Here is a 12,063-nt window from a genome sequence, read left to right on the forward strand (position 1 = left end):
TTTTTGATATCAGAGGGATTATGAATTTGTACCAACTGGACAAACAGTTAACCAAGTTTATTATTTGGAAGTGCTGAAAAGGCTGCATGAAAAAGTTAGACGACCTGAGCTTTTCACCAACAATTAATTAATTCATGGCTCTTGCATCACGACAATGCACCAGCTCACATGGCACTGTCTGTGAGGGAGTTTTTAGCCAGTAAACAAATAACTGTATTGGAACACCCTCCCTACTCACCTAATTTGACCCCCAAAGACTTCTTTCTTTACCCAAAGATAAAGGAAATATTGAAAGGAAGACATTTTGATGACATTCAGGTCATCAAGGGTAATATGATGACACTCTGATGGCCATTCCAGAAGGAGTTTCAAAATCACTTTGAAGGGTGGACTAGGCTATGCTGACGTCGCTGCGTAGCTTCCCGAGGGGAGTACTTGGAAGGTGACTGCAGTGATACTCAGCAATGAGGTATGTAGCACTTTTTCTAGGATGAGTTCGCGAACTGAATTGTCTGACCTCGTACAAGGACATGAAGAATATGCTTAGCGAAAGCTGTCTGTATGTGTAAGGAAGCATAGAATAAGTGTGGTTTATTAAGAGGAATGATAAGAAGGTCAGTCTTCCTAGAACCCAGAGTGGGAGCGGGATCCGGAGGTCCATGTCAGGTTAGACCATGGAGAGCTTGGAATGCTCTTCTAAGGAATTTGGGGGCATGCTCAGCAGAGTTAATTTTCCATCTGCTAAGGAACATTAATGAGTCATCCAGTCTAATATTAGACACTTGAATGTTTATACAAACACTCACCTATTCACATTTACTCACAAACACATGCATTCACATGTATCCTGTGAGGGCCAGATGCCTGGCTTTCATATTCCCCATGCTGGACTATATTGTCTGGAGGCAAGGGAAGGGAAGGCAGAAATGTTGGATGCTGTGCTTCTCGAAGCATGTAATACAGCATAGGCAGAGTCAGAACAAGGATAACCCACAGGGAGGAGAGTCTATTCCATGCATTGTGGTGGGAATCAGCAGAACACACATCTGGGCAAATCTGAGGCCCCAAAGGAACCAAACTGACCTTGCTAACAATTAGATTTTCTAATTATAATGCATAATGGCACTTGTTCCTGTGACTGCCATCACAAGCCACATAGCCATTCGCAGGAGAGAAGGTACAAAGAATTTGTACCCTGGATGAAATAATCTTTCCAACTCTGGGGAAAAATCGGACTCTTTAAATAAAACATGTAAGAGAAACAACTTTGCCTGATTTCGGCATTCTAGAAAGAAACAGCATACTCAAAATTTGGAGACGTCCATCCTGGGAGACCATGTGGACAGTGAACAATAACTGGAAGATGATAAAAGAGGAGGCCATATGTGTGTACAGCATGTTATAGTTTCTAAAATATTTGCATACCTAGCTTTTAATTTGATGCTTGCAACTTCTTGAGAGAGGCAGAGCAGTTTGCATCATCCCGGCATTGACACATAAAGAAGTACATTCCAGGAAGCTGAAATTTGCTCAGGACCATATAAGTACAATGCCACTAAGCCTAAGTTGGAATCCAAAAGCTCCCGTCTAGTGATCTAGAGTCTACCCATCCTCTTCTTCGCCCCAGTTTTCTCTCTTGCTGGGCATAGGTGTATGGAGGTGGGTTTGGGATGTGAGGACTCAGAATTCACAGTGGTATGGCAGCCATGGCAGCTGCCAGATATCCCAGGACTATTTCATTAGAAATACAATGTTCCTGAGACCATATCTGCAGTTTCATTTAGTTTTTAGAGCTACAGTCAACAAGGGGTTAAAGATGGGAGAGAAGGGAAGATAATTGACATGTGGGCCTATTGGTCTTTCCCCAGGCCATCTGGGAGCTTAAATAGCCAACAGTTAATTAAAAATAAACTGACACTTTACTTTAAGGATAGTTTTAATAACCATTTATAAATGTTACATTAAAAATTCATACACTGTTATCAACTCCTGCTAAGGATTTACAGCACAATGAAGGTGTTATGAATGTTTTATAGGTTCTGGGGAGAAGGCTCTTCCTGTAGAGATATTTTCAGAAGACTATTTGTCTTTTCCAGGCCACATCATAAGTACTTAAGACAATAGCAGCTTGTGGAATAAAAATAGCTCCCAAAGTTGAGGTTACGATCTTGCCCTCATGCTTCTAACTAGCTACGGCTCTTTCCTTAGGCATCGTGTGTTCTAACCAGAGTGTTTGTTCCAAGTCCTGGATGATGTAGAGAGGAGAAATGGGCTGGCAGGGACAACTCATAAAATGACATGAATAAAAACACCACTCCAAAAAATCTTGCATTCCACCAATGGAGAAAATGAGCAGACACTGAAGGTGTGACAAAAGAATCAACTGGGAAGTTGTCATATCTGGTGACCTATATATTCTGCTAAGCGGCCACATTTCTTTCTGCTTTTGTACCATGAAGCACTAGATTCTTATCTGCTCTTCTTTGGCCACATCCTGTGAATTGTGTAGCAATCCTACATATTGTAGACACAGCTTTTTGACCACGAGTTTGGGTATATATAGGTTCAATTTGCAAATTGCAATTAAGCTGCAGTTAGGCTCAGAACTAGGGACTAAGTCCCTTCCAACTGTTGCCTTTTCTTTGCTCTAAGTGAGAGCCATGAAACTGTATATATTACGGGGGTGGAGTGAGAGAACCCCAAATTGTCTTCTTCACAGTTAACAATTGGACAGTATATTCCCTTGTTCATGGGCCCAAAATTACAAACTTTATCACTTTGCAGTTTAAGGCCTGTGACTTTGTACAAATGCATGAGTGGATTTCAAAGCCCTCAATAGTTACCTCCAAGGGCGGCCCAGCTTCCAAGCTAAAGCACAAAAAACAGAAATAGAAATTCATGGTGCATTTATTTTATCGTGTGTGTGCGCGTGCGTTAACATTTAAGTTCTACTCTCTTAGAAAATTTCACTTATACAATTCAGTGTTATCAAGTATACTCCCCATGAGATACGTCAGATCCTCAGACCTTATTCCTCTTGTAGCTGAAACCTTGTACCCTTTTACCAAACTTTGTCTATTTCCCGCAAGCCCTCCGCCTGGCAAACACTTTTCTACCCTCTGTTTCTATGAGTTTGATTTAGATCCCACCTCTGATATCATGTAGTACATTTGTTTTTTGTTTTGTTTCTCTGCTTTCCTTTTAGTTCTATAAGTACAGGTCAGTATTATTTAAAGTTCTACAATCCTTGATAAGGAACTTCTGGACTGTGGATTAAATCTAACTCTTGATGCCATCCTGTCTGATCCAAAAATATCAGTAGGGACCTACAGGTGGAGAAACACAACACAAACTTTACTATAATGAAAAATTTGGTAACTTTGTTTGATGAATTTGTTTAAATGAGCTTGAGTTTATATTTTAGGCACCATAAATATATGAGTCTTTTTCACTTCATTTCGTTGGGGCTCATTATGTCCTTTTGTAATCATTCCATTCTTTGAGTGGAGTTTGTGTGTGTGTGTGCTTTTGCATATATTATACCTATTTTCATTTTTAAATTGTGACATAGAAATAAAATATCACAATTATCATCACATATTATAGGACATAAATTCATCTGGGTATCTTGATTTTCTTTTTTGTTGTTTGTTTCTGGACTTCTAGAAGAAGCATTACTAATCTTTTAAAATTTTTAAATCATACCATTTAAAGTGGGATTAAACAAAAATCTTTAATTTCTTCCCATAGAAACAGACTGAGAAGAAGAGAGAGTCAAAAAGTTAGAGAGGAAGCCAGGAGGAGAGCAAATATGAGAAAGACAGAGAGAGAGAAGAAGAATGTGAGAATAAGAGAAAGACGATGTGTGCAAGAGACGGTGAGGGCAAGACAAGAGAGATAGGGAAGACAGAAAGTCGGGGCTAGAAGGGACAGAGGCCAAAGTCAATTTTACATTTTTGGAACGATTTAAAATAATGCCTAGTTTTGAGAGCAGATCTGAAAACCATTAGCTGGTGTCATAACATAGTTGAAAGAGTCCTGGACTTGAACTCGTGTTGCTGTGTTTGCCCTACCACAGTAGCCATTCTCCTTCCTCAGTTTCCTCCTTTATAACATCAAGCTATGTATAAAACCTTCCCCCCCAAAATAGAGTGATGCCTTCCTCATGGTGTTGTGAGAATCAAATAAGATAATGAGCATAACTTAAAAATAGTACTTTGTAACCGATACATTTTCATACCTACGATATTAAAAGGAACACCTGTGACCTACCATTTGTATATGCAATATATTATCATCCTTCTAAAAATATATGAAGGAAACAATAGAATTGCATATAAAGAAACAAAAGCAGTGAACGGTAGATACCCTGACCCACCCTCCACACTGCATCCCTTCTCTTCCCCAACTTCCTTCTGAGATTTTGCCTGAAAAGCCGGTTTTCCCATTGCCATTGCTACTTTGTTCTTTACAAATCTATATCTGGGAGGCCAAATTCACTAAAGCATACACAAGAAGGATCACTGCTGCTTTGGCTTCAAAAAAGTGTGTTTCATTTGTTTCCTCCTTTTATTCAAACAGGCTGGATGGGACTCCGACTGCTCCTCAGCCTTATCAGCTACCATATCTGTCAAGAGTTTCTGTCAGTGCTGGGAAAAAAAAAAAAAAAAGGAGCACTTAGTGTTAGCTGCATTCTTACCAGTCTCATCACATGTGCAGACAGATTGTCTTCCCAATGAAAAGTCTAAGCTCCTTCCCACTTGCACTGTTTCACATGGTGACCTATAGAAATATACAGTATGGATGTGTCTTTCTATGAGTTTAAAAATAATGAGCCGCTCACACTCCAGAGTGTTGAAGTTTTATAATTCACTACTCTTTAGATAAGCCAAACCAATATTGAACTCGGATGGAGGACAGAGGCCGGGATTTCTTTCTGTGCACCCTCGTAACTGGTTGCTGTCTGTATGTTCTTGGAAGGATCCCTTCTTGTTGTCTCTAAGTGTCCTATACACGCAGAGAGAGGAACTCCGTGGTGACAGATATTGGGAGGTGTGTTGCTACTTCTTACAGAAGTAGCCCACAGAAGCCAAGCTAATATTAGAAATTTTATACATTCACTAACTCTTCTGAATTGAATGTCTGTGTTCCCCAACATTCATGTATTGATACACTCACCCCCAATGTGATTGCATTAGGAGGCAGAGGCTTGGGAAGTGGTGGAACCATCATGAATGGGATTTGTGCCTTTATAAAAGAGACCCCAGAGAACTCTCACTCACTTACCATGTGAGGACACAATGAGAAGACAGTCATCTATGAACCTTCAGAACTCAGAGAAATCAATATTTGTAACTGAAGTCATTCAGTCTGTGGTATTTTTGCCATAGCAGCCAAATGGACTAAAGTAGTAACTCCTTCGGACTGAGTTTTCCTTCGGACTGAGAATTTAGGAATCAAGAAAATAGCCTTTGAACCAGACCTTGAATATTACATAGGTACAAATAGAAGGCATTTCAGACGACGTCTAGAGACAGGATGGAGCGCATGTTCATTCATTTATTCACTCACCCAACACCTATGAGTTGAGTGTCTGCCCTGTGACAGGGATTATTCTAGGGGTTAGGGATTCAGCACTGAACACGACAGGCAAACATGGTTCAGTTCACATAGAGTTTGCGTTGTAGTTGGGAGAGAACTTGCAATTTGATTTGGCTGGAGCAGAGAATGCATTCACGAGAGCAGCGGTAGTTGTCTGGAATTATATTGGAGTTGGGCAGTAGAGGGCCTTCAATTCAGGGCTAAGTTTGAATTTCGTAGTCATGCAGTGCTGCTACTCTTAAAACCTGCTAATGGGCCATGGGAACTGATGGAGACTTTCCTAAGTAGAGTAACTACGTGCCTTACAGTGATACGACCTCCAAGAGTGATCACAGGCAATGGAGCTAGAGCTACGGGTTGGCTGAAGGAGAAGAGACAGTGTTCCATCCAGGGTGGAAATAATTCAGGCTTTGGAGTCAGATTATTACCAGTGTGGGACTCTGGAGGAGTTAGTTAATCTCTCTGAGTGTTGGGTTTTTCTTCATTTGTAGAAGAAATCCCAATTTATATACTTATTATAAGGATTAATTTACAGGACAAGTCTGCTCAAATCTAGTATCCACTACCCAGTTGCTCCATAAATACTAATGAAGTGTTTCTCCCAGGTGGGTTTAGAACATGGCAGAGGGGAGAACCTTAAGAGATGTTGCTGAGAAAGCAAATGAACAGTAAATTATACTGAGAAACAAGAATCCTTTTCCCTAAGCTGAGAAGTCTTGGGGGTTGCCTTTTGCTTTGCTGAAGAGAAAAAAAAATGAGGGATGAAATGGTCTGCTAAAAGATGACAGACATGGAATTTATATCACAAGTATGTCTTGTTAAATATTTTCATTGTCAACTATGTAGATTTTAACTGAAACATCTGCCAGCAGATTACATTCTCTTTATGAAAGAGTCCATTCACGAAATATTATCCCATCCTCAGTGGAAACTTGTGAGGAAGGCAGAGGTAGATGGCAGTCTTTCCTACAAATCAAGAAACAGAGAATCAAAGAACAGGTTCAAATTTTAACCTATGGTCATCCAGTAAAGTGAGGTTTGCCCAAGAAGATAAGTCTTCTGATTTGGATTTCAAAATTTCTTCTTCTAGACCCATCTACATTTTTGCTCTAAAGCACTATTTAATGTGGAATATGAATCTTCGGTGTCATTTCATTAAAACAAACCATTAGGTGGAGAGGAAAATATCAACAAGCAGAACCTATAAATGGATGCCATGAGTTGGAAGATTTTAAAAGCCTAGCTTTAAGTTCTAGCTCTAAATATTACTAGTTATATGAAATAGATAGGAATCTCATATAGTTGCGGTGAGATAGGATAATTATGTTTGTGAAATAATTTAGTTCTGTGCCTGGCTAGTCAGTTTCAATATACAGATAGCACAAATAACTCTGCTAAAGTTTCATCCAATGAATTGTACCGTACGCTACCTTCCACGTCCCAAAGCCACACAGTCTGCACTGGTCAGACCAAACCAATGGTAGATCGCTCAGTATTTTCAGGGCAACTTTTAATTGCTGGAAAGCACCCATTAGGAGTGGCCTTCTTATATTGAGTTCAAATGTACTAATGTCCTCACTATTCTAAGGAAAACAGACTCTAGACTATTTCAACATATGATATTTCCTTTACATTTCAGTTCATACTCTGTCCAAAACACGCATCATTTTTTACCAATTCCTCTTCTCCTTCTCCTTCTTTCTTTTTTTTAAGCTTAACATTCCAAGCTTCCTCAACTGGCTTCTTAAGTAACATAATTTTGAGATTGTTTCCTAGGTTTCTGGTACAAAAATTGTTAGTACAACCCTTTCAAAAACTAGATTACAAAAAAAAATCTATTTAATTCTCACCAGTTCTCTGTGCCAGTAGCGACATATACAGTTCTCTTCTAGACATAACTTCTTCACTTCTTAAATATAATCCACTCCTTTGTTTCCTCATATCCGTAATATCCTTCCTTCTCCTCTTTCACCTTTCTCTTTCTTTCTCTTTCAATTTAATGCACGTGTGCTCTGCCCCCTTCGCATCACACTCTTTTCTCTGACTATTTTGTGCTTGCAGTTGAATGGATCACTATGCATATCATAGATCACATTTTCATCCTTTCGGAAGTTATATCAATTGGTACAAAGGTCTTTAATTTTTATCCTGAGTTTTAACCAGCCTTTACGGCTCAAAAGCCTCCTCGATTTCATTTTTTGTTGGTTGGTATTGAGAAGTAATTTCCCTTCCCAATTCTGAAAATCCCTGAATTAATGAATTCTCTTTATTCCCTTCCATTTTTTCTTACATGCTGGGCCACACTTTGAAACCACCTCTTTATTAATGCATTGCTAGATGGAGCCAGAAGTACAGAATTCTCTTTCATGGCTATTTCTCCTAAATCCACAAGATCATAAGGTGCATAGTCTTCTTCCCAAGTTACCACAGGTAGAAGTTGTACTAAATGTTCACCTCTGCAAAATAGAAAATACGATCTTTCCAACTTCTGATCATTTTTCTTGCCACCTGTCACGTGCCTCATATTTCAGAGTTTTGTTGCAGCAGTACTCACTTTCTAGGCATCTTCTATCATGTTTCCCTGAAAATAAAACCTAGCTGGACCCTCAGCTCTAATGTGTCTTTTGGAGCAAAAATTAATATAAGACCGCATCTCATAAAGTAGAATGCCATTGGCAACAACAAATATGAGTGAAAAGGGAAGCAAGATAAGGACTGAAAGATAAAATTGTGACACAATTAGTAATACTTGAGGAATACTAAGATTCTTGGAGAACATTAAGAGACAGACATGTGATCTCACCCTCATTAACGTGCATTTAAATTTACCTAAATTGCCTCGAAGTTTGCCTGTATCCAATATGAACACTTCTGCAGACTCCGAATTCCAATGTTCGGGAATCAGTCTTTTCATTTTCAAATAAAATAGATGCAGGCCCCCACAGAAAGAGTAGCAGCAAGTCCCAGCAATATTTTCCATTCAGAGCTTCTCACTTCCCCTGAACTGTGGAAGACATTTAGAGGCCACACAGTTCAAAAGAAGGTCCAGCTTCCTCAACAGAAGTCAGCCATTGTTGCTTACCATCACTGACACGCGCCGTCTTGTGAGAATGAAGAGACTCAGCCCCACAAACGATGTGAGTCAAGTTCTGATCCAGTTCCTTCAGCAGGTTCCTAGACTGTCGAGGAAGGCGCATTCTACTCTCTTAGTGCTAAAACCAGCCATAGGTACCCCTTACTAACGTTCTTAGATTTGTACGTCTTGATGTTTGCTTCTTTCATTCCCCTGTGCAGCCATGCCTCAGAAAGCTGGCCTTTTCATTAACTGTAAGTCACATTTGGTTTATGTTTCTGTCACTGACAAAATAAGAACTACTGTCTCTTTTTTCCCAAGGACCCACCAAGACTTGAGTGGTATCACCTTTCCAATTTTTGAATTCCAAACAGTCCTTCTCATCCCCATTCTCAGATAATGAGAATCCACACACACTTTTCTGTTCACATCCTTCTAAGGTCTTGTATGTGGGGAGACTGGGAGAATGCTAGTTTCATGATCTCAAAGTGAATTTATTCTCCTAAATGTGACCATGTTGACTTTCTGTCACAGCTCTCTCCTGGGGAGAGCAAAGCAAAACAAAACAGAAACAAATCAATAAACACAAAAAACTTATATAAGCTTGGTCTTCTACAGAGCACCGCCCCCCCCCCCCAATTATTCAGAGAAGTTTTCTCTATTAGTGAGCATTATATATTTTAGAATTAATGTTTTTAAAATGCAGTATTTTTAGTAATGGAAAAGTAAACTTAAATATCAAAATCAATGGTTGTTGAATGAATGAATGCTATGTATCCACTAATACATACAGTTTATAGCTCTAAACAGCATCTTCAATGCATCAATAACATGCAGAAATACCTGAATTACCTGGGAACGTCACAGCAGCTGCTACAGCAGCAGTTATTTTTCCAGCTGTTTAGACAGTGTGAACATTAACACAGGCTGGCAGAAATACTGGTGATGTATCTGGGAGCCATGTTTGCCTAGAATAAAGGTGATTCCTTTAGATAAAGCACTACCTGCCGGATCACAGAGGACGAGAGGCACACCGAGTAGAGAGCAGCATCAAACAAGTACTGAGAACAAAAAGCACCAGAGAACTCAACACCACGTGCTGCTAAGTGGTCTTAAGCTCTATCTGATAGCACACAACTATATAATGCTTACTTATGAGGATGGAACATGCAGATACTGAGGTGGCTCATGACAGCCCTGTGGAGAGGTTGCTGGGGCTGATAGTACATGTTCAGTATGGATTCAACAGAATCAAACATATAAGACATTTATTGTGGATTAGGCACTGTGTTCCGCCTTTGTCGCACAGGAGTGGACACAGCCCTGTCCTCTGGAAACTCACCACTGTGTGTTTACCATGTGTCCCCGAAAATAAGACCTAGCCGGACAATCAGCTCTAATGCGTGTTTTGGAGCAAAAAATTATATAAGACCCAGCCTTATTTTACTGTAATATAAGACCAGGTCTTATATAATGTAATATAATAATATAATATAATATAATATAATATAATATAATATAATATAATATAATATAATATAATATAATAATATAATATAATATAACACCAGGTCTTACATTAATTTTTGCTCCAAAAGACGCATTAGAGTTGATTGTCCAGTTAGGTCTTATTTTTGAAGAATCAGTGTAGTGCATACTTTGTAAGAAATTCCCTTGAAAATTCCCTAGAAGAAGGGAAAGAAAAACCAGCATGACTTTGAATGGCCATTGGAGCCTGTACTCTTAGTCCCAAAACGAGGTCAGATGCGACATATGTGCCGACGCCCACTTCATTTGCGTCATTCCCGTCCTCTCCCCTTTCGCACAGGCGCACACACTCCCTCTCATGCTCCGTCTTGGTAATTGCTGACCACACTAACATGACCCATTCCTCACTGGGTCCCGGCTCCTTTTTCCCTTCTCCCTTCCAGAGTTTGTTACTCTGAGATGACTCACCCAAGTCTCCCAGAAGCACTTTTAATCTAATCTTCTTTGTAACTCTGAGGTGAGGGTCATTTATGGATATTTTTCATAAAACAATATTTCAAGAAAAGTAAAAACCCAAACTTGGTGGTCAAAAAGCCCATTACGACAATCTCTGAGGTTTGTCTCCCTCTACTGTTCAACCAGGGGAGCAGCAACACATTGCTCCGCGGGCCTGTGCCCTGAGTCCCAGCTGCCTACACATATGCCTGATTGCCTCTGTAAATAAGGGCAAAACGTCAGATTGGGGGTGAATGGGCGAATCGCACTGCTACGTGGACTGTCAGTTTCCCAACCTAATGCAGCTCTCACTGATGCAAAATCCAACCCTCGTTAGCTGACGAAATGGATTTTACTTTCGCAGACTCTCTAAGCCTTTGATGGAACTCTTCCCCTTGGTAACAATTTCAGAAATGTCTCCTTTAGGATGACTGGCTCAGTGACAGAGGAGGAAGGCGCAGAATCAGTGAGCAGAAGACGGGTCGCCGTTCAGACTCTGTTACCCTCTGGTTGTGTGCCTTGCCTGCCTTTGGGGAAGTTACAGTCACTGTGGAAACCTCAGTCTCTTCACCTATAAAAGGAGAAAAACGATCTACAAATGAGAAAACGAACTGAACAGAATGATAACATTTAGGAATTGTAAGTGACTTTAAACAGCATTTAGCCCAACTTCCTTGTCATATAAGCAAACTAGAGCAAACAGGTTCACAAACCTACTGCTCAACCATACTGCTCATTAGCATAACACGGGAAGCTTATTATAATACAAAGCTGCCCTTGCCCAAGTCCAGTTTACAGCAATCCTCATTTAAATGGTCTGGGATGCGGCTCAGCCCTGGTTTTTTTTAAAGTCTCCCTAAGGAACGCTAATGTGTCACCAGAAATAAAAACAAAACAAAACAACACACACACAGAGAACACAACAACAATAAAACACTGGCCTACAGAGAAAGGAAACACTTCCCAGGATCTGCTGAAAGAGCTCCAGGAGAGCAGAGCCAATATGTAAAATGCATATTTTACATATTCTAATACAATGTTGTTTCTATGTCCTCGGTGGGCAGGTAACCCACCTTACTCTCTCCAGCGGGGTGCAGTTTCTCTCTTCAGTAAGCTACCAGAGCACCTATCACTTCTTCCCTGTTAGTCACGTGATTTATTCATATCTTTTATATAGACTATAAGAGTATAAACTTCTTAAGAATAGAGACCGCATCTGCATTATCCTGTATATTCCATGTACCCAGCGACTGTGTGTTACCACGCTCTGCACAAAAATATACGTTGAACACTATGTTCCATCAACCCCCCTCCTCTTCCCACTCCCTACCTTCTTTATTCTGAGCTGTCTTTTCTCTTGGGCTAATTCACCCAAATTCCTTTTATTTTTCTCACTGCTTTAATTT

This window comes from Rhinolophus sinicus, chromosome 16, assembly GCF_057876585.1.
Source record: "Rhinolophus sinicus isolate RSI-liver-muscle chromosome 16, RSI-T2T, whole genome shotgun sequence".
Classification (NCBI taxonomy): Eukaryota; Metazoa; Chordata; class Mammalia; order Chiroptera; family Rhinolophidae; genus Rhinolophus; species Rhinolophus sinicus.